Consider the following 23,965-nt stretch of genomic DNA (forward strand, 5'->3'; position numbering starts at 1 on the left):
TAAGTGGTGGCCTTTTGCCTCAGAGGTTAGAAAACACTGTCATCTGTTGAGTTTTGGACTGCATTACCTTAATTTGAGAGTCATGAGTTTCTGCTGCCAGCAGACAGTTACTGTCTTCAGGATGTTCACTTAAGAACATCCCAAAGATAGATGAAAATTCAACCCCCCAAACTGCCAATATTAAGTAATAATTTCATAGCTGACCTTTTGAGATATTTGTGTAAGAATGGTTGGCCCAGCCCACACATGTACAGAAAAAACTGCACCCATCACTCCCTCTGCCTGAATTGGCAGAGCTTTTGAATGAGCTACAGAGATATGTACTCAAAGGATTTTCTGTATATGCAAACTGGTGTCTCTGGCAGCTCCAGTGGAGGCTGGAATAGAGGCCTGAACTGAAAAACTTCTATATACAAGGGGATATTCAGTTCTGCTTTGCTAACACAGATGTAAATCAGGAATATGCCTTTGACAGCCAGTGGTGGTATACTGCACAGGAAGGGAATTGGGGCCAGAACAGAGATCTGGAATAGTGCCAAGCTGAAGCAGTACCTGCTCTGAAATCCTATAGAAACCATCATCTCCAAGTTTATCAAACCACAACTACAGATGCTTAAATAAAAATGAAAAAACCCCTGTGTGTTTGTGAAATCTGGCCTTTATTTTATATCACTCTCATGACAAAAAGTGTTAGAAAAATGTCTTAAACCACTACTTGGGGATTTCCTCCAAGCACTATGCCAGCTGCTCTCAGCCTCCATTGTGAAATGATGGGCTGCTGGCATAGCCAAAGTACTTTACACTCCAGCAACCACTGGATGCATAGCAGCCCTTTGGGAGTCATTACCAACTGGTGTAATTTAGGGCAGCCCTGAGGCAGCTCTAAGTCACAGTCTCTAGGAACTGGAGGCTATAAAGGTGGCATAACACCTCTCCTCTAGGTCTATAATCTGCAATAACATTTACAATACAGACTGCATCGTATTATTTCCATGTTTAATTAGAGTACAGAATATCAAACATTTTGCTTTAACACTACCCCGTGTGCTGTTACTGGCTCTGTATGTGATTTAATGGGTGATCAATCATTCACATATCAGTGGTGATGTAAACCTGATGTTCATTTGCTCTTTTTCACTTCATGCATGGATCTCATGTAACAAGAAAAGAAATATCTATGAGGAATGCGGTAGTTCTGCATTGCCATTAAATCTCAGCAAACCCTCTTAGAATTCAAGAAATAAGGTAGCATCAGTTTACAGACCAACTTTTCAGTGGCATCATTCCAAGTCTGTGCTATTGGCCAGCACGGCTTTTGCTTTGCTTTCATAGCCAAATATGCGATGCTTGACAAGTAAAGTCAGCTGCTGTCTTTTTTTTTTAAGAGAGTGGATATTGTTGATACAGCTGTGAAAGAGTCCTTTCTCCTTTCCAAAGAATTATCACTAAATTGCATTAACCAGAGAGAGACCCTCTTCACTGGATCAGAACTTTATAAAAAGTGCCCTGTCATCATTTTTTTTAGTCTCTTCTCACTACCCATCTGATCTGATGCTGCTGTCCACTTATAATTCAAATGGGTATTATTCTGCCATTCGTCTTCAGATATCAACAGGAAAATCACCTTCATGAAATCTGAACGGGTAGATTTCATAAAGGAAAAATTTTGAGATTTATGTTTTAGGCCAGTGAACTGAGTCCAGCTGAGCTCAGGAAGAGATAGGGCCAAGGACAGCTAGGGTTGGTGGTGTCCCATACCAGGAAAGGAGAGACGTAGGAGGTGGGTGCCTTGCAGGCTCATGCTGGGGGAGCAGAGCTGCAGGAGCTGGCAGAGTTTGAGTGTCTGTGTGCCCAGGGCATGAGGAGGAGGCTGGGAAGACCCAAGTATGCCAGGCACAGAGGACACATGGATTCCATTCCTCTGTGCTGCTCTGCAGGTACATCCATGTAGCTCTAAAGGACAGCTCCAAATGTTCCTCTCCAGGAGCAAAAGCAGGAGAGCAACCTGAAACCTGCCAGGGAAAAGGAAGTAGCTATTTTGCCAAGGGATAGCAACGCTACTTTGTTGTAATCATAGTAATAAAGCAGAGCTGACAAGTGATGACTTCTCTGAGGTGCTTTTAACCTTAATAAGAGCTCCATTAATTTTTCATATTATTGATAAAGCAAATTAATACATATCTCCAAACAAGCAAAACATAAAAAGGCATCAAAACCAAACTGAAATAATTGAATATTATTTGTAGAGAATGCCATTAAAATAATGTAAATCTTCTTTTGTAAATTAACTTCATGCATAACTAGAAATGATTAGCATGCATATATACCAACCTTTGTGTTTGTAATTTTGACACACATCCTAATAGACCTGGGGTGCCTTATTACACTCGGAAAGTATTATTCTGTATGAATGCACAGTAACTCCGAGAGAGAACTAGTGGGAAGACATGAAGCTGGTGGAAGTGCTGTCACTGAGCCTCCCAGGCCATAAGGGAGGATGTCCCTCCCATGGCAAGGACAAGTGGGAAGACACCAGCCAAATATTAACTCTGCCACATGACTGGGAGCATCTGGGCACTCCTGAAATTACTGGCAGTGGATATTTTAGTGCATGAGTTCATACCCCATGGATGTGGGGAATTGTCCTAATTTCAGAGAAGGAATAAGGAAACTTTTAATGAGTGTTTTGGCAGATGTACAGGCTCCATTACAAAAATCATGGTCTTCTTTAGCTTCACTTTGCAAGGGACAGTGTGGAGGAATCATTGCAACAAATATCACTAAATAAACATATATTTTCTTGGGCCAATTTTCAAGATTGTTCAAGCAGTTATCTAAAATCTGCGTGTGGATGGTTGGTGGGAGGTTGATAAGAAAGTAATGGTAATCTAGTTCAAATTTTCAGAATTTTAGAGTAGATTCTCAAGGAAATGAAATAAAAATATCTCCAGTTTGTGTAACAGCTCTTACCTGAATCCACAAGTATATGTTACCTGCTTCCTGGAAAAAAGACAAACAAAAGTCTGATTTTTTTTTAACGTATAAGTCCCAACAGCCCCCAAAAGAATTAAACTTTAACAAAATATTTGATATTAATTACTTAATTAAAATAATTTATTTGGTGTTTTACACTTAGAACCTTAGAAGGTCATAAATGCATATCTGAATGATGAGTGGCTAGGGAATACTTGAAAAAGTCACAGGAGAAACCAAGATCTCTTTCACCAATATCTTCTATTGCTGTGCAGACTTCAGAAAGTCACAGGAGATGTGAACTCAGCCTTAAGCACAGGCCTGCCATGTGCTGGGTAATTTGGAAAGCACTATGTACATACTTGTTTCAAAACTGGGGCTAAAAGGCATTGCTGAAAACCTCTGCCAAGCTCTTGGTATCTTGAAAGCCTGAAAGAATTAAATCCTCTCTCATATGTTTTTTGTGACAGACTTTGTTTTAGTTCTTGTTCTTTTACCCTATGTAAACAATAACGCTTGTGAGCTAGCAACGGCCACTTGGGAATAAAAGGATAAACAAACAGGAATATTAAATAATGTAGTTTTTTAATTTCTGAGGTACAGATATAAAGCCTTATTTTAATTAAGCATTTTCTACTTCTGCCTGCATCAGTATTAAAGTTGCAAATTTATCCAAGGCAATTTAGTGTTTGAGCACAGAGATAATAATCCACATTTAGTGAAATTACCCAGGAGGGTAGGCTCCTGCCTAGAATTATTTACATTCGTTGACCCTTTAGGCTCAACTCTTTATCCAATCAAATTTTTCTAGCAGAACTTGTAGCCTGACTTGTTTGTGTCATACACATTTGGCATTAAGGCTGCAGCAGAATTTTGCAAGTATCTGGCATATTCTTGATAGCACATCTGGTGAGTATGGACTGTGTTCATTAGAATAGCTTTGCAAACTGATAACATGCCAAAGCTTTGACAAAAGTACTTATGGTAGATGTCAATCATCTTTCTTTGCCAGTTTAAACATGCACCCTTCTGTGAATAATTTTTATCCATTCTGGCACATAAAACATAATGAACAATATCTTCAGGCTTTGCAAATGAATGCAGGTCCCTCTATTATGTATACTGCATGTGGATCACTAAACAAATGTAATAAGAAGGAAGGATGGTATTTATATATTATCAGCAAAAATCTGTGAGAAACACCAGGCAGAGTGAGTAAATCTCTGGCAAGTAAGGACTGTATGAAGCACTAGAGGACTGTGGACATACAGTACAGCTACAGCAGTCACTAGCGCACTCCTAGTGCGAATGACAGAGCCTGAAATGGGCCCTCCAAGAGGGATGAGACACCTTTCTGATCTGAACTTCTGTTGCACTGGGGATTACACGTGGCATACACTTAATATAGATTCTCCTGCCTTCATTCCTGTTATTTGCACATAGATTTTCATTTGTGAACTTCCTAAACTACATTTCAATATTGAATCCATTTTAATAATGAAGTGGGAAGACCCCCAGAATTAAAAAAGAGCTATAAATTTTCAGGAAGTTGCACAAAAAAAGTACAGAATATTGTAGTCTTTCACATGAACACATTGAGTTTCTTTTAACTATGTACTGGTAGAATATTTCAGATTTGCTGAATACAGTAGGTATTTATGCTTTTATTTTAAATGGGGATTACAAATTATTCGCCTTTTGTCATGCACAATATGCATATTATGGTGTGGATATTGTGTTACCAATTCACTGTAACTAAGTACTTTGGCACTTTAAAAAAAGCTATTTTTGACCTAAAAAACCATAATGGAGCCTTTCAAACTTGTTTAAGGCAGCTGCCATGAACTGAAAAAGTCATACAAAACAAGCTGTATGGAAAGCAATTTAATACGTAGAAACGTGCATTTTCAGTAAAATACGATGGCTGGCTCAGTTTATTTTAAATTAAAAAAATACTGGATGTCATTATCTTATGATGATAAGGAAGGCTGCAGACTAGTCCTGTCAATAGCTACTAACAAGCAGGTGAATTTACCAAATTACTTTGCCTCCTTAGTGATGAGGGTGGTACCATATATGCACAATGTGAGCTTTTATGGGTGTGTGAAAGCAACCCTTAGCACTGAGAAACACTAAAAGAACCAGACAATTCAATCAAAAATGTATTTTAAAGTATTTTTAGTGGTTTAAATAAAAACACATTCTTGTTTTTTTAATGTGGTTTTCAGTATGTTCCATCGTTTTAAATTTAGCTTATTGCGTCAATATTTTATATGTCATCATGAATGCTGTCCTCTTGTTAATGAAATAATGATTCAAGCCACAAAATTAAAACCAGATGGTTTGTCAAATTCTGAGCTTAAAAACAGTTCTGTAGAATGATTATGGAGAAAATACATGGAATTTAGATAATGTGTTGTTGGTAATTAACTGCTGAGGCTAAGGGCTGCCTTCAGGTTGCCCCAAACCAGGACCCTGATGCCATCTGGCAAGGCCTGGGGGTGTCACCAGCCTCCTATTGCCAATTCAGAGGAAAATAGGGCTCTACAGACTCTCTGATGCATTTGCCAGTGGGTGTTGCAGATACCCTGGATATCACTGGACTCTCCCGTGTGTCAGTACCTTGAATTCTTAGTATGATTTGTATGACTATGAAGGCTCTGTGTGTGTGTTAGTATGTACTATGGAAGCATTTATGAATCCCCATAAATGTTCATAAATGTGTATGTGTTGATGATTACGTGTGTTAAATAGCTAACTTAAATGTGCTATACAAATTATAATTTTCCCCCTAAAAGATTCTTTCCTTATAATTTTATTTTTAGCAAGAGTACTTCAGCACCAAAAGCTCACAGTATTGCCTCTTCCACTAAATAATCATTAGAAGTTCTAAACAAAGAATCAAGTGATTGAGCCAAAGCACATTGAAATCAATAGGAGTCTTTTCATTAACTTCAATGGGCTTTGAATCAGCATCCAAACCCTAACTGTTGCTGAACATTTTTACAACCACAACATTTTGTGTGGCACTCTGTGGGCACAATGGTGCAATTTATTTGGGAAAACAAATGGAAACATATTCTTAGATGGTGTGACCAGTACTACAACACACAAGAACTAGGCCTTGTGAATCTCAGTTATATCACTAAAAAACAATTGATTCAGCTGTGCATGTGAGGACATATAGCTAGACAATGTCTGTCCAGGCCAGAAAACGACTCATGCTGATGCTTCTGAAAACACTGCCAAAGAAGAAGAAATGTTGTTAGAGTCAGTGTATTCACATATCAAAATTAGAATCAGTATTATTTTAAGAATGTTCTCATAAATCATTCCTGCTGCAAAATTTCTAAACAGAGATAGTTGGTGTTTGTTGTTTCCAGCACTAATTAATCAGTGGTAGTCACACTGCACTTACACAGAGCATGCTTGTATCAGTATGTCTGATTTCAATTGTAGACACTACTGTGAACTTATAAAGTAACTTGCCATTTCATAGTACAGCATATCTAAGTAATATACAGAGTGTTTCCAACTAAAAGCTGTCTGATGTCTGCTGTAGGTAAGCTGGGGAGGTCTTTTCTCATTCCCTACCTCAGATATGTAATACAATAACAGACATTGCACATTACAATGACATTCCATTATGTTGCACAGCATCATAAATTCTTAGCTCCTGAGGGAAAGAATGACCAGTGCAAATTGAAGCTGGACCGTGGACTTAGCCAATGATTCACTGGATCTCAGCCACATAAATTCATAGGTACATATGCTGACATAATCATGACTTTAAGTGTTTTTTAGTAATTACCATCCAATTAAAAATACTTTTAGTTTTAGTTTTGATCCTGTTGCAATACTGTAACAAAAATATTTAAGTAGCACACATTGCTAAGGAGACTAATTTCAATGTGCCCCCTTGAAACCTTTGAAGGCATTAGCAGCTCTCCAAGCATGTTGACTATCTGGACAATGAATTATTATATCCTTGTCAAATTTTAAATATCCTGCTGTTAAAAATATTAGTCACAGGAACTGTTTGACAACAAATTTTTTAGTCTGTAATGAACATGGATAACCTGATGCATAAAATCATGTCTCGGTGTCTAATATTCAGTGGTAAAAGCTGAGCACTGAAAGTTTCCTTGGAGCATTGGCAATACCCTGCCAATAGATATACTGTACATGCCATTTAAACCAGCTGAGTACTGCTTTTCCTCTCCCTCCCTCCAGTTTTTCCATTCCCCAAGGGGCAATCCTTTGGCGAACAACCCATTTAAGTCAAACAGCTATCATGTAAAAGTGAAGATGAGCAACAAAGCACATCCAAGGGAAGCAAGTTAAGATCTAGGCCCTGAGGTTCGAAGGGGGGGCTAAAGAAACCGAGCCAAAGAAATTCTAAAAAGGCACTTTTTTAGCTTAAAAAAATAAGATTAGAAACTGGCTTGTATGAGCCCAACTGTGATTAAAAAAATAAACCTTTTATAGTTAAGACAGAATTTTTTTTCTTTTTGTTCTTTGACTTTTCCTTGCAGAGAAAGAGGCTATCTTCACTTAATCAGAGCAAAGAAAGAGTGGCTGAGGCAGAAGCAGCATCATGTGGGTGAAGGTCAGGCCAATTTTCACCCATGTGATGCTGCTTTATCACTCATGGAACAAAGATTAAGGCCTTTCTTTTCTTTATCCTTTTGTGCTTTCCCCCATTACTTTAACAGATCTGAACAAATCCCAGGCAGTTCATCCAAAAGTTCCTTTTAGCTACATTTAGTTCAGATCCTCTAAATTCCACATAAGACTTCATGCTATACCAACATGAAGAGGATATAAAACCCACATGTGTAGGGAGAAAAATGTTATAGAAAAACACAGAAATCATTGCAGAATGTGATGACAGCAAAGGCCTTTTCAGTTTCAAGAAACTAGGCACATCCAGGAATCAGAATTATCACTATTTTTATTCCCTTATTTTTAAAGGAATATGTTTTACTGCTACACTGAAAGGCTGCATAAATATTGATGTTTGTTGAAGATGAATTTGACTTCATAAACATCTAGCTGAGCTCCAAGGTTCTGAAACCCCCCCCACACTAGAAATGCCAGTTTATTGCTGCCTGTGAGTAACTGTAAAAATGTTATATCGCAAAAATTAGCTTACATTGCATGTGTTTACACATCTTGTCAGTAGCCATCTTAATCAAACATATTATTCCAGAATTGCATCAACCGCAGAAATAGGCCAGGATGTAATTTTTTACACAAAGTACCAGGGGACTGATTGAAAGGGCAGTTGTTGGATTTGACTGTGCTTTTCAGCCCTTTGGTTTTATCCAGATGGGGGAAGCAGCCCTTCCTAGCTCGCTGTTTATCTCTGTTTCAAACAAGCTTCAGGAATGCGTGTTTCTTTTATTTAATTTATCAATCTCTTTATATCTTAAAACAATCAGTACAGTACATTGAGTCAAATACCAGCAATCAGTTATGTAATCATAATGACTAGAAGGTATATTTATGTCACATGTCCCAGCTACCCATAACATTTACAGTTTTACATACACTGATTCCACAACATTTAACAGATTAAAAGGTATGGAAGATAAAGCAGTTAAGCATTTAATAGGTGAGACAGGTATCTTAATGTGATTCCTAGCATTATGCCAGTGGTGTTTGTACCCCCGCAGTGATCAGTGTGTTTCCAGATTTCAGAGTCCCTGTTTCTATGCAATCAGGGTAAATGCTGCTCTTCCCCTAATGTGGTTTTAGGGGAGTGGGGAGAGCCCTGAACAAAGCATCAGCTGAAGCATGGAACCACTGCAGCTTTTCAAATGAGGCACTAAAAACATTGGCTTATCCTCCTGTACCATATGTTATCATGTACCAGACTGTCTCCCAAATTTTGTATCGTTTTATACTCTTCATGTCTGCAGGACTAAAATCTTGGCCTTAATACTGAAGTCAACAGAAATGTTATCTTTGACTCCGATGAGTCCTCATTTCATCCAATGAGTCCAAGAGAAATATTTCAGAGGTGGGTCCCTTTTACTTTGAGAATTTTGAGACATGTAAACCACTAATATAGGTGTGAGAAGTCAGTATCTGAAAACTAGTTGGATAGGATAATATACAAATGTGCTCTTACTGAGGCTGACAGGAGGCTAATAACTATTGTTATCCATACATTTCTTAAGAGCATTGTATTCATATTGCTTATACCTGAAAATATACTCCTATACATTGTCCAGATTTCTGATGCAACTCAAAGCGTTCTAATTGTCTTATCAAAAAAGAAGATAACAGGAGGTTTTCAGACTCTTTTAAACAGAAAATACCAGGAAGTTTCTGTCATGAATACTGATAAAAATTTTGGGTTAAAAAAAGCTGCAAGAACCTCTCCTGTACCAACATAAATCCCACCTCCATTCTTCAGAAAAGAGCTTTGAAATGTGTTTCCTCTGGCTGTTTTGGTAGGCTTTCATCAGGTGATGATTTAACAGTTTTGCTGAGATTCCTTGGCTGGATATTTGTAACAAAGTTTAAATATCTTTCAGAGTAGTTAAATCCAGATGGGAAATACTAGATACTTCTTAATCTCTCAAATTCTGATTTTCAAGCAATGTATTTTGTCTCAATGCAAGTGAAGGGCTGAGAGCAGTGACTACAGCCAGTAAGACACAACAAACTCTGGGACTGAGGCTTTGCTGCTCTGAAGATTCTTCTGCACTCAAATCCACCCTATGGGTTGTACTGTGTGCTTTTCATCCTCTATTGGAGGAATATGAATTTGAGTAAATGCCATGTGACAGTGTGGCTGCTGTGGAATTTATTCATTTTTCTTGAGTAGGAGATCAATTAGTAATTACTTAAGGGCAGTCCTTATAGGCCATCTAGGTTGGCCCTTAATTAACCAACAAGACATGACAGGCAATGTATTTCTGGGCAATTTAGCACATCTCTTAGGGAGTTTTTAAGGCATGAGGCCGAAGGTCAAGTGACTTTAACCACCTGAGAAGTGCAGAAATCCCTTAGAAATACACTGTCTAGAGTGACTTATTGCTGTTATTAAATGGAATTTGTGAATAAAAATAAGAAAGACTGTCAGCCCCAGGCATGAATAGGGCATTATTAACATGGATATGACATTGTTGACAGCTAATCTAAAGCTCCATTTGTGTCTTGAGCTCTAGACCTATTTCTTTATACTGTATATTAATACAAGGAAGATATGTTACATTCTTCATACACTTTTACCATAGCTCCAATGAGACCAAGGGACATAGTTTTTTTTTTTAAATTTTCATTGCACGTATCTTTTTTTTGAGGACTGAAATACAGCAATTAAACCTTCTATGCCTAACATCCCATTTTTGGACTATATCATAAAAGTCTCCTGAAAGAACAAAATAGCCTTCCTAGGATGTAAAATCACTGTTCCTGACGTACTCTCCCCTGCCATCCTGAGATCTGCCCCGAATTTGTCTCCTCCCTGGCTCAGCTGCTTCCCCTGTCCCCTGCTGCTGGGCTCAATGTGCCTGATTGTCTGTACATGTCAGTGCGTTCAGGTTGAAGAAGTGCACCAGCAACATTCACATGTAGAGATTAATAAACAGAGTCAATTCTAGCACCTTCATCTTATCTATGTTTTTCTCTTTCTTTCCTCTTTCCTTTCTCTTTTAAATTTTTTTTTCTCCAGAACATGAATGTAAACTTTTTAAAGTGCATACATGCTTTCTTAATACCTTGAATTAAACACATACAATAAAATTGCCAAAGTAGAGCTTGTCTCCTGAAATCTGGAATTGCAGAAAATGCACAAGTAACTGAACCTCTGTTGTAAATATTATCTTCCTCCATATTGCTTATGTTTAGATGTAGACATTTTGGCTTTTCTTGTTTCCACTGGCTTAAATTGTTCTTGGGTTTCTTGATGTGCCTGCTATTATCCTTATGCTAAAATGTGTTCTTTTGGTTGGTTCTGTTTGTTGATCTACAGCAACAGCCATTTCCAAAGACCAGTGTCTTCTCTTGAGAGAAAAAGTGGCAGAATCACATCCTAACCTTGCTCTGACCAGCACAGCTCCATCATTTCTATGGGAACTGCTGTAAGGCTGCACACTTGTGATCTTGCATTGTCAGGGGGCTTCCAGCTGCCCAGGGGTTTTCCTGCTGCCGCTCTTCAGCCCTGCAATGCAGTGTGCGGTGGTGGAGGAGATGTTCTCTGTCCTAAGCATACGGCAGTGTAAGAGTGCTGGGAAGAGCAGCTTCACTGACCTCTGTGACAGTGTTGCTGTCTTAAGTCTGATGACTCCAGAAAGTGCTGGATTGCGCTGCCAGGAGGTTCTGACATGCACAGTATATCTCTATTTTCCAGGAGGCATAACGGCTACTTAGCATGTGGTGTCCAGTTCTTCTGCACATTCACAAGTATGTCTGACATGTTATGAAAGTAGTGGATTTATTGTGCATACCTCAAATATTTTAAGGGTATGTGAACACATATTTTTGTCTGGGAAATCCTGGGCAAAAATATGGAAGTACTGATGTGGATTCTTTGTTTAGGCTGACAGGAACTAAAGTAAAGATCTCCATGGATGCAGATAATTTGGGGGAATTGTTATAGGATTAAAATGCAGAAATATTGTGTATATTCCCTAAACCAAATCTAACTAAAGGGGAATATATCAGTTTGTCTTGTATTCTTAGTGCAAGGAAAGGTAAAACAGGTTTAAGAAATAAGAGGGCTTTAAAGGCATACTTTGAAAATTGTTTTTAACAGCAGTGATCCATAAATCTGGATTAAATCAGCATTTTTAACAGGCTGAGTGCACTGTAGTTTGTGAAAAGTTCCACATACTTCCAACCAGTACCTGAATGAAAGTAATCTGAAGTCTAAAAGTAGTCTGTGCTAGCCTAGTACCACTGCACGAAGAGAAAATTTCTTATAACCGCTAATAGCAAAAAATGCTGATATCGTCTAGGCACAAGGCTACCCTATTAAGTTTGAGCTGAAAAATCCTTTCTTTGGAGAAACTTTGAAAACAAATTTTCCTGAAATTCTGACTGTCCTGAAACTGGTGATTTAAAGTAAAACAGCAAGAGACATTACGACCTTATAAAGCAGGTAATTCTGTGTTATAGGAAAAATGAAATAGCAACAAAAAATAAAAATGCACACGTGTTCTGGTATCAGTGAAGAAGATATTTTGCTTTTTGTGCACTTGATGAAACAAGTAATAAAACAGTTTAAAAATAATATAAAAAGGCTTAATTCTAAAGAAAAAAAGGAAAGATAATTATTGACTCACACTTGTGGTTTGGATCTTGCTGAAGGTGATATTGAGCCACAAGGAACAACTAATGAAAAGTGGTCCACAATCCAAGATTTCCTGGAAAAAAAAAGTAAAAAATTAGTCCTTATGGCAGCAAAACTACTTCCACAAATTTCTGTACCTAGAGCAACCCTTATCATCCCACAGGTTCTAAGACATGTAAGGAACTGCTGCCATTTGTCTAGATTCAGCATTAACTGGCAGTTCTCAACTATTTTAAAAATGATCAAAAACATGCAAAAAAAAAAAAAAAAGGGGTCAAGAGAAGAACACATACTTCAGAGCTCCCCACAATCTACTGTGCATTGCCTCCCTGCTGTGTGATTTCTCTGTTTTAGCTTCAGTACTGCTGTGGCTGCTATCTGTCTTAATGTAAAGGTCCATAGGTTTGACTGATCCTGTATCCAAACCTCCTTCTGCCCACATTTGATCAACCCCACCTGAGACTGAGATGTATAAGAGCCCTCAGCAGGCATAATGGCTGCTTGATCAAGCAGATGTATCCAAATAATTTTTATATCCAAATTGTTCCTTTTGCATCTAAATGTTTGCTTTAATGGGGCTCACAGGTTCTCTTGAGCACTTGCCCTGCAATCTCAGCTGTTGGCTCCTCCTCTTGAGTCTTTTGGCACCAGGCACAATCAGCACCCAAGCTCAGGTCTGGCAGCTTGGCAACTGCCAACATAGGCAAGCCAGATGACTTTCTGCTATCTTTCACAATGAAAAGGAGTGTTAACATAATACACATGTACTCATTACAGGGCATTACTCGTAGGTGCTTATTTAAAAAAGTCTTAGTGTGTGGTTGAAGGATTTTAGATCATGGCACTTGTAGTCAAGCTTAATTCTTGTTTTTAATATGAACTCTAATGTAAATTCACTCGCTTCATTTGTACAATCCTCTATTCTTTTAAAAAGTAAATTACAGATTTATTGTGGGCTGACCTAATGAAAAAGATGAAAACCCATGTGCTAAATGAAAACCCATTACAATAAGGAAACATATTATAGTCACGGTTTGAAAGTGATAAATGAATTAAGAAATGCTATGGAAAACAAAATCAAGAAAAAATACAACAGAAAAACAGTGAGAGGAAGGGAGTTTTAGAGCAATGAAGAGAACATTTTGAAAAATCATAATTCTGAAATATTTGAAGTGAAAACATAGTGATTATTTTTACTGCATGACAAAAGGAGACCTTTCAATTTGGTTGTGCAAAATTAGACTATGAGGGTAGATATTCAGCATGAATTATCTGCTATGCATTTCAGTATTGACACATCTACATCTTATTTGCAATGCATCCAGTCTAGGATCCAAATAATAATAGAAGAGGCTTAACACACTTCTTAATCCTGGTTTATGTTAATTTCCTTAGGAAAATCTTATCCTTTTCTGAGAACAAAACCAGAACTACTTACAAACTTAGAGGTAGGACCAGGTGAAACGCGAGCTAAACACCAACACCCTATGGGGTAAAGAAACTCTTGTTGGTAGCTTGATGCAAGGGCTTAATAAGGCGCACACACACACACGTATACTTCTTTTACATAATCTATATATATTACCCAAGGTAGTATTGGCATATCTACCATAGCATAGCAATTTTTCTGTGAAAATAGTTCCATTTAAGTAACATTGCATGTACTGCTGACTGTAGAAGTTACTTCAATACTTTCATTACATGCTATAGCCAGTTCGTTGGATACTGGATATACTTGCAGGAAGGCAAGGGTATGTGACAGGAACACGCATGTGAGCACTGTCATGAAGGTTAGGGTGGTTGTACAACTGAAATTAAAGGCCACTTATTACATTAATTTCGTTATCCATTACTTATTTGAGTTAATATTATGGCCACATCACTAGGTTTTTTTCCTTGCACTGGATTAAGGTGTTAGAGAAAAATCTGTTCGTTACTGTGGGAAGAGAGAAAAAAAACAACCCAACAATCAAAGACAGTTGTTGCAATGATTTTTTGCTAAATAATGTGAAAGACTTAACTCTTTGAACTTGTATTTAGCTACAGAGGGTTTAGACAGCTTTTAAAGACTTTTTTTTTTAATGAAACAAGTCATGCTTCCCTAGCTTCAAGACACACCAATTATTTGTACTAACTCTATTTCTCCTTTAAACACGAGCTGTGCTCAGAAAAGATTTCCTGTGTCTAAAAATGGCTTGTTAAAAAACAATAGAAATTCACTGAAATTAATTATTTGACACTTCTTTTCCTGATATCTTGCAGAGTTTAATATCCATATGTGCTCTTAACACATTCCTGAAACAATTTTTCACAAAATGAGGTAGTGTTGTATACTAATAACTATGTATTTTGAGGAAACAATTGTTATCAGTAAGGGTGTACATTTTTTAGAGAGCATTTGGGTATCTTGGCCTTTATTTCATTTTGAATTTCCAAAGACTGTCCATTGAAGTAACATTTACTTTTGAGGTGTGTAATTGGAACTCAGCATGCTCCATGCTGTACTCTTTGATGTTCACCAGTGCTGTTAAAGAAATGAGTTACAACTGGGAGTCTTGTATCTGCTAGGGCAATTCTTAAACCCACAGGATGACTGTGTATTCATCCCTTCTCTTTCTGTAGGTATTTATAGCCCTTTTCTTTAGGCTTCCTCAACTGTCATGATACAAGAAGAGTCCCAATTAGCCAGATAAGCAAGTCAGTTTTTTTTCATAGGATTAAAAAACATAATAAACCCAGGCAACTAGTTGGTTAAATTCATACTCAAAGGAACTGTGGTGTTTTTGGTTTGGGGGTTTGTGGTTGTTTTTTGGCTTCCCCCCCCTCCCCCCGCCAACTCCTTTTTGTCTTGTTGCTTAACTCAAAAAAATGTGTCTGATGAGATATCAATACCTCGGGGAATAGTACCACGTTATTTTTTCTGCCTCTGGTATAATCATTTGTCTCTTAAAATTGACATCAGCTGAGGCCACTAAGATCCTCACACCAAAAAACACTTGTGACCCCCTGCACTGCCTTCAAAGCTTATTTTATACTCCCGGTCTGCTTGGTTTTGATCTTAGGCACAGTACATATTTTGGGGGCAATTTCACATATTATAGCAAACTAGTCATCTCTGTCCCTTCTGCTGGACTCCTTCACAGTGTTAGAACAAGTGCTTTTTGGACAATAAATTTTGCTCAAAGTCTTTCATTACCATAGGAGAAGAAAGTGATGCAGTCCAGAAGCAGTAGTTGACAATGGTTTTCAGTAAGGCTTCTTAGCTGCTGTTTTCAGTCTGAAAGAGGTTTCTTAGATGGTTTTTCTGTATTGAGTTCTCTTTTATCTCATCCCAAGATTGTGTGAATCATATAGCCTGAACTGTTCTTCGGGGAATCATCTGGTTTTGTCTCACTTAGCTTCTACTCAGGACTACTGTGCATCATAGGTTATCCTGCAAGATCTACATTGTTCCTCTGCAAAACATGTGCTTTTGCTCCTGCATCAAAATCACAGGTCTGGGGCCCCTGAGAGGTACATCTTTTCAGAATACTCAGAAAACAATGGAGGGAAACTGCAGATGAAGATCACCTTATCCATCTGTTTTACACAGATGTTCTCACAAGGGATGGAGGCCCAATACAACAGGAACACAGCAGTGGACTTGGCACAAAGTGCCCCTACGAGATTCTTTAGGAAGCAACTTATCTAGAGAGTGCTATTTCTCAGGGTAAAGTTGCAATCACACATTAAATGGGAGATGGCCATTATTGAGGTGGGGTTGTCATGCCTATGCTTGGGCAGAAAAAGGAAACACAGCTCGTCTAATCTTTTTTCCCATGATAACTCAGCTAATCTAATTAAGACAGTCTCTCCATCACCATAAACAGTTATCACAGTCCAAGGAGCAAAGATCCTTTGTACCATTTTCCCTTGAAACGATGATATACTGGCACACATGAATTTTAACAGTTAAATATGGCAGTTGCTGTGTTTATGAAACAATATAGAAATTTTGGCATTCACTAAAGGGGCAGAAAGTCTCCCAGGTAATATTCACAGCCCACTGGTCAGTGGTATGAAAGTGGTATTTCCCCATGCAAAACTATGGGAGACCTGCTTACACAAGGGAATAGATTCAGGCTATAGAATAGGCTCTGCTTGGTGTTTTCTGTACATCCACATGGTGTCTGAACATGTCTTTGCACCCTTGTTCTTTCCAAGCAGTGAACACATGCTCACCACTCTCACAGTCTTCAACAAAGGGGGAGCACCTCACTCTTCTCTTAGTCATCACAAGGATTGTTTTTCATTAAATTAAATTTAATTAAAATTTAAAATTATTCAAGAATGTTCCCATCACTTTCTGGGAATGGTTAGACAGAACTGGCTCCTGACAGGTAGATTACTCTCCCTGGTCTACTCTACCTTATAATTTATTTTGAATTTTGGAAACATTTATAAAGCAATTTATATAGTATTTAGCACAATGTTCTGTATAACAGTTAGTGTTGTATCAGTTCTGTCATACAGGTTATAGCATTTGCCATGGTGCCGTGCATTTGAGACAAAATGATCTACTGGAGTGTACTGGCTGCACTGTGTAGGGACAGTCCCTCAGCACATAAAATCTGAAAGGAGTTTCCGTTTTAAAAAAGAGGGTTTTAAATAGCCATAACTTTCTAAAATGTTCTGCATTTTTCATTGTAGGTGTGGCCTGCCCAGCTGGGGATATTTTTGAAAGTTTGAACAAAAACAGCTTAGAAAATATAAGTAAAAACATACTTCCTGCTTCCTTAAAAAATGAAGCTTTTGGTAAAAATAGAAATTTAGCTGATGTGACTTGGGGACGAAAGCTGTGTTTGGAAAGGAAATAGTCTTCACCAAGGGGTGTGAACAGTCTCATTCCAAAGGAAATGGTTTTGATTTATCTGAGGTTTTTAAAAAATTGCTCAGAACCTGATCTGAAGCCCATTGACGTCAAAGGAAAGATTCACAGTGCCTTCAATGGGCTTGGGATCAAGTGTGAACTGAGCATGGGCAGCTGTTCGAGGCCTTTACATCACCACCATCAATTTAGCATCTGATTCTTAGAATGTGTTTTAACTTGGCCTCTGGTTTTGGGATAGTGGGTATAATTGCATTTCCAAAAGTAACTGCAGGTATAAATCAGTGATGAATTCTTTTTGTACCTAGATCAAAAAGTTTGACCTCAAAATGAAGCCTTGGTGATGAATTCTGTTATGCAGACAGCAGCGAATGAGGCTTAGGGGTTGTTTCAGGCTCTTATTGATGCCCTGGGTAATTCTACATTATTAATTTTCATAGGAACTGCTGGTCCATGAGTCACCTCAGATCTCATTTGGGTAAAAGCTTTGACAAGACAAGGGATGCTGAACTGGGCTTTAAGTTGCTGCATTCTGTAGTTGAAGAGTTTGTTTAGATGAGCTGAAGAGAGAACATTCTTACAGGATGAGTGAAGGATGTTGCACTTCAGATGACTATGAATGTTTGACATAGTAGCTGGGATAAATAGAGATGCTTTCTCCTGATAAAGACAGACAGATGTAAACACATACTTTTACTGCCTATTAATAAGTACTCAATCCCCAGTCTAAAGTCATGTCAGTGTAAATTAATAAAATTACAGATACACTCTGCTGGCCAAACGTGAGTAGAAGGGACTGCAGAAATATTTGTAAATGTTTTTCAGGTGCAGCGTGTAAAAACACTGGAATCTCCACCTGGGATAAAGCTGTGTCTTCAAGTACAGGAATTTCCAAAGAAAAGAGACTATGTTAACTGGCTGGGAGAGAACAGACAGACAGGGAAGAGACTGTTGACTGAGATCCAGGATTAATTTTTCCATGCTCTAATGTGGTCTGAGGGTGATAGCCAGCTGTCCTAACTTTGATCAGCCAGTTAGCTGCTCTCCTTGACTAGTGAGGCTGGGTGCTGGAATGAGAGTGAGGCAAGTTGAGAAACCAAGATTTTCTCCAAGACAGAAAAATGCATAACACAAGAAAGACATAGAAAAAAAGTCTTCCCAACATCCCATTGGGATTACTACACTTTTTTTTTTCAATTGACTGTCTAAACTATTTAGCTTCCTTTAAAATCTCTACAGTGCATTGGCACCAACAATGAGCACACTTAACTGGCTGCTGAAAAAAATGTGCTAAATTTCTCTTAAACAAAATAAATATTATCCAGCTTACCAGAAAAACAAATAAAAAATTGTCACTTATTTCCAATCAAGCTTTGATGCATTAAAAGAGCAGTTAAAATTCTGAATAAATTACTGGTGATGTTGAAGCATAAAATTTATATAATTAAATAGTACCTCATTCTGAGACTGTTAAGGATTTAAGTTATTTGGATTTCTAGTACTGAAATATGGGACTGAACTGAGGATAAAAAATGTATCTGCTGAGTACTACAAAGCTAAGCTATGAAAAGTTGCTAAGCATATATTTCTTACATTGTTAGACTTGCCAATCTCATTGTTCAAATAAATACTTCTTGCAAAGCTTACTTTTATAACATTTTCTTAATCCTGCCTGCTTATTTTGTTTTACTTTATACAAATGTAAAATCTCTACAAAGGACCCTGGTTTTGCACTTTTTCCAGATCAAATATACATAACTAAATGTTGTTTCTTCTACAGTAATAGTGAACAGCTTATGAAACAAACACTTGCTGGTAAGAAAAGAACTCTCAAAAGCTGAATTTTAAAGAAAATTCATTCTATTCTTTATTTTTGCCAGCTCTTAATAATTGACCTGCTTTCTCTTGGGACCAACAATGACAATGACTTACCAAAAATTTCCTGCATGATTTAAAAATTTCCCTTTTAGACATTCTTTGGTAACAGTTTCCTCTAAGTGGATGAAATCTACAAATCTGTGTTGAATTGTGGACTGAGAGTGACACTGTTTTCAGGTTGCTGATTAAGATAGTCTAAAGCACTATGTGTACTCACACTTTGCTGTAATGCTATGCAGATTTAGGTCACAAGCCCTACTTAAACTGCATCATATAATGTACAGTTGTTCCAGATCCAAGAACCAATTTAAAATTGAAAGTTAATACATGACATTAATAATATCATACTGCCTATGGGATCATTTGTCAATGTTACCATGAAAGACTGATGATTTGATAACTGAAGAGTATTTATTACAGGGGCAATTTGTACTATTGTACTATAAATAAGAATGTCTTGGCATTTCTATAATAAATCCTATTTTCAGTGGTCTATTACTTGGTTATAAAAAAATCACCCTGGGCTGAATTAGATCTATTGGATGTACAATAGCAATAATATATTACCAAAATGTACATTTAATCCAGTGAGTAATAAAGCCTTGAAACCCCCTTAAATGTGTATTAAATTGATCACAGATATTATTTACATAGAGATTGGAATAAATCTTTTGTATACTGTCAATATTCTAAACCAAAGGTTAGGTTTGATGCTGATCTTATTTGTACAGGAGTAAATCATATCTAAAACTACACTGGTGTTAAGAGAGCTGCCCCAGGGAAAAATGATCCCTGATGAAAAATATGAGGGAGAACAAAATCAGACACTGGATATAGAATTATTCAAAATTAGCTACATAGGATTGGCTTAGATAAAATGTGAGAAGCTATCAAACATCATTCACGCTGTCAGACTTTTAAAAGACCTGACACTGAGTAAAAAGAGAAATTATGTCTTGAGAATGACACTTGGCAATTTCTGTTTATCCTTGGCCAGGTTGTATCCAGCCTGAATAGTTACCAGCAACGTAAAGGATGTCAGCACCACCTCTCCCTTGGCGTGCAGGAATTGGACACCAGTGCCAGGACTGTCTCTTCCCAGTGCCCCCTGGGTGTGAACCCCAGAAAAGTGGATGAGGGGGTTTGGGAAGGAAATGGGCCCAGAGAGGTGCTGAGCAACAGCAATGTGGGTGGTGCACAGCATGTGCATTTTACTTACATGCTGTGCTGCACTGGAGGCATTGTGCCTCTCCAAGGTATAATCCCTTCCAGAGTTCTCCTCAGAGTGGTATGAATCCACATCACCCTTTAATTAACACTGTGCCTAGGAGGCACAACTGAGCCTTTAGTATAGCCACAGGCTTTACATACACCTTAACTTGCAAATTGCTGATAAATGTACTTAATTCAAGTATAAACTACCTCTTTTTTTTTTTTTTTTTTTTTTAAGAAAGACCTTGATTTACACGTGGAAGAGAAAGTAATTACATTTAACAGATGTCACAGCTCTTAAAGAATATTCCACAATAATTAATCACTAAGAAAAAAAAAAAGAAAAAGAAAATTCAATTCATTTCAGAGCTGCAGTCAAAACTCCAACCTCTGAAAGGAAAATTTACTCTGTTTTGTATTACTCAACTATATCCTATCCTATTCTATTCTTTCCCAGATTTTATGCTGCACATATAATTTTAACATTGAAGCATCTTTCCAGAATACTACATTCAACAATATGATTGCATTCCATCATCTGTTCCATCAACTATATTCCATGAAGTCAATCAAAGCTGTGACACCTCAGTGTCATGCAGGACTGCCAGGCATCTTTCACAATTCTCTAGCCACTGGATATATTTTTTAATGTAGACTTCATCAGAGTTTATTCTCATCATAGCGTTGAGAAAGTGAATGCTAAGTGAGTCTAATCCTGATGTGCCTCTACCCCTCTCTCCACCATCAGCATGTCAGAGCACTGGGCTTCCGTGTTTATAAATGGCATTTATCCTCCTATCTATCCATTTTTAACTACTCTCTCAGCAGAGTGCAGAGAAGCAGAATCAGGATGCTCACAAGACCTAATGCAAAAAGTAATCTAGCTTTAAAGAAGCTCCTTGGAGCAGGTAATGTTCTCACTGGATAGTCAAACCAGGTGTTCCTTCCTATAACAGCCTACCCAGAAGACCAGTCATGGTATTAGTCCAAACAGTCATCAGCATCCAGGAAAAACTTGCCCTCTGCCTCTCAGAAGGCATGCTCTCTTGGGATATATCAGAATCAGCAGTCATAGTCTTCCTGCAAATACCTGTAATGGTCTAAAGCACCGGTTGTCCCACCCTAATGAAAGGGAGGCTCAAGGTGAACTTGTATCTAATAGGCCTGCAGGTTAATGCACCATTGCCTGAGGGTAGCCCATGGAGTTGACTTGGTCATTAATAGCTTAGAAACCACAACCAAGCAAACAAGGACTAAATGAGCATAAGAACAAAGAACAGAAAATTGAGCTATTGAAAGCAGGACTTTCTGAAGTTCATGGGCCACTGATCTGACACGTTTTCCATCTCCAGTCCCAAATGACTGGGTAAGATTGTTCAAAACCAAGAGGGTCACACATTCATTCAAAACGGGGTAGAAAAAATGAAATCAGATTATTTCACTGATGCCCCTGACTAGGGAGACTCCATGTATTTGTGAGGGGAATATTTTAATCTTCCATCGAAAAAAGAAATGATCTCTCATATCATGCCTGATAATTTAGGGTCTTCTCAGGTTTTTGAATTTTGCTACTGTATGTAGCTGAAAATTGTTTGATAAGCATCACTAAGTGGCCTGGCTCTAAACCAAGCCTGTCATCTAGTGGAGTGCTATGCTATTCCAACTTTAATCTAGATAACTGGCACACATAAAATAAGGAAATACAAATGTGACACAGCTGCAGCTAGTCTGGTGGAGCTAAAATGCTTATCAGTGTTTTGTGCCTATAATATAAGACTACTTACTGACGGGAGAATCCTATGTGCAAAAGAGTGACAATCAGATTGCTTTGATATAATTGGTTCTAAAAATGTTGTAGATTTAGAATTTATGATGCCTTCAGTTTACAATAAAATGCTTCTTGTGTTATGACTTCAGTAGACATTGAAAATGCTGCAGAACTATGGCCAAACTTCACAAGTTACTGCCCAACATGTGTAGCAAGCAAGGTAAAGAATAGGTTAATGATAACAGCCTAAAGCAAGGCCCCTGACATAACTTAGAGTGGTTTGCTAAGCAATCCATGTGCCCTTTCTGAATAATGTATCGGAATGTGCCAGGAAAACACAGTGTATGAGTTAAATTTACTAAATGAGAGTTGGTGTAGTAAATTAAATAAATAGTGTGTGATCCAAGTGCTTTTGTCAATAGTGCATTGATTATAATGCCACATACTGTACTAAAAATCTAATAAATACAGAAAGTCAGCTGGGTAACTAGAGCATAAGTATGTTAAGTTCTGGCACTTGAGGCAGATATAAGCAACCTTATTTGTGCTGTAGGAGTAAAGAAAAAAAATATACTATCACTTACTGTACATTTCAAAATAGGAAACAGGTGCTCAGAAAAGAAATAGGGATCCACTCCTTTAATTTTCGACCTAGAGACAGTAGGGGGAAAATCAATTCCGGTAGTAGAAGAGACAGATGAACAGAAATGTAAACCAGAAATTCTTTGCTTAACCATGCTGTATTGTACACCTGAAGCTGTTATTAGGTCCATACTATATACTTTGTTTCTCAAGAAGTATCTCTACAAAGGTATAACATGCTGTTGTGATTAAAATACTGCTCGAAAAAATCTGAAAGAGCTGCCAGATTTAACAGAATGTCACTGGGATGCTAAAAAACCATGGCTTTGGCTCCTTGCTTTGCACCAAACTAAAGAATATTGTACACAGTTGAGTAAATACCTATGCACAGGCTTGCTCTCCTGGGACAGTACTGTCCTGTCATCCGTGAAATGCCGTTAGAGGCTTTCTGAGACTAATGGTCCAATGTGGAGGCTGATGTAACCTCTACAGCTCACACCAGAACTGCTCAGGGTGGGTAGATCTGATACCACCAGCAGATGAGAAAGAATTTTCTCTGTCTATGCAGATCAAAGCTGCATGATTTACTCAAGATACTAATAGCTGTCACAAAGCTGTGAGCTAGCAAAGACAAAACAAGGCAAAAATATTGAGGGTGGCTACTGGAAATGACAGCAGATTCCAGAGCTGGAGGTCATCTAACTGGCTTGTTTTTGAAAAGATTGTAACTTTACATAGCAATTCTCCCTGATTTCTCTTGGCTGTTAGGCACTGTCACCAGATATATTCAAAGCTGCCATGTTTGGGTTTTTTTTATTGGGTCTCCAAGATAGCCTTCATAAAAACTTTTATGTTTTCAAACTACATCAGGATTTTAGGGCTCAGCTGATAAGCATTTGTGACTAATCTGATTTAGGGGAGGATGACATGCAATTAGGCTGATGATCAGCTTGCAGTTTGTGACTGCTAAGTCCCTACAAAGACGGCATTCTCATTTTTATGACCTGATCACACCCCTCCCCAAAAAAATAGTCCAAGAAGCTTCAGGCCCAATTATTCACAAGAGTCTGATCCAGAAAAGTAAACATTTGAGAAAGTGTGAAATTTTAAGCATTTGGGTAGTTCTACCAGCTTCAACCTACTCATATTATGCTGGATCAGTCTCAGACTAGAGCGAGATATCTGTGAGAATGTAACTACCCAGTGTTCTGCATATACCCCTTCAGCTGGGTTGTGCAATGGTTTCTTTTGCACTGGAGTGTAGTGAGTTGAGCATCTGTTTGGAAGCTTGGATGCTAGTGAAGACTGGCATTTTCCCTTAATTAGATATGTGTAGTAAATGGATGTTGGATGTTTCTAAAGGTAAAACATTATTCCT

At 37.9% G+C, this 23,965-nt stretch overlaps 1 long non-coding RNA gene across 2 annotated transcripts in view; it reads right to left on the reverse strand.

The window, feature by feature from the left end:
* The window catches only part of LOC121671107, an 86,304-nt gene that overhangs the window by 8,668 nt on the left and 53,671 nt on the right, over positions 1-23,965 (reverse strand). The window contains exons 3-4 of one of the 2 annotated variants that reach the window (XR_006018391.1): positions 12,273-12,353; positions 2,971-3,000 (exon numbers count right to left, since the gene is read on the reverse strand). This is a non-coding gene — a long non-coding RNA (uncharacterized LOC121671107). Of the gene's footprint in view, positions 1-2,970; positions 3,001-3,092; positions 6,216-12,272; positions 12,354-23,965 lie in introns of those variants that run through there. The other variant, XR_006018392.1, reaches the window with a different exon arrangement.

The sequence above is a fragment of the Corvus kubaryi genome, unplaced genomic scaffold, assembly GCF_017639235.1.
Source record: "Corvus kubaryi isolate FWS band 111438036 unplaced genomic scaffold, C.kubaryi_AGA036_p1.0 37397, whole genome shotgun sequence".
Taxonomy (NCBI): domain Eukaryota; kingdom Metazoa; phylum Chordata; class Aves; order Passeriformes; family Corvidae; genus Corvus; species Corvus kubaryi.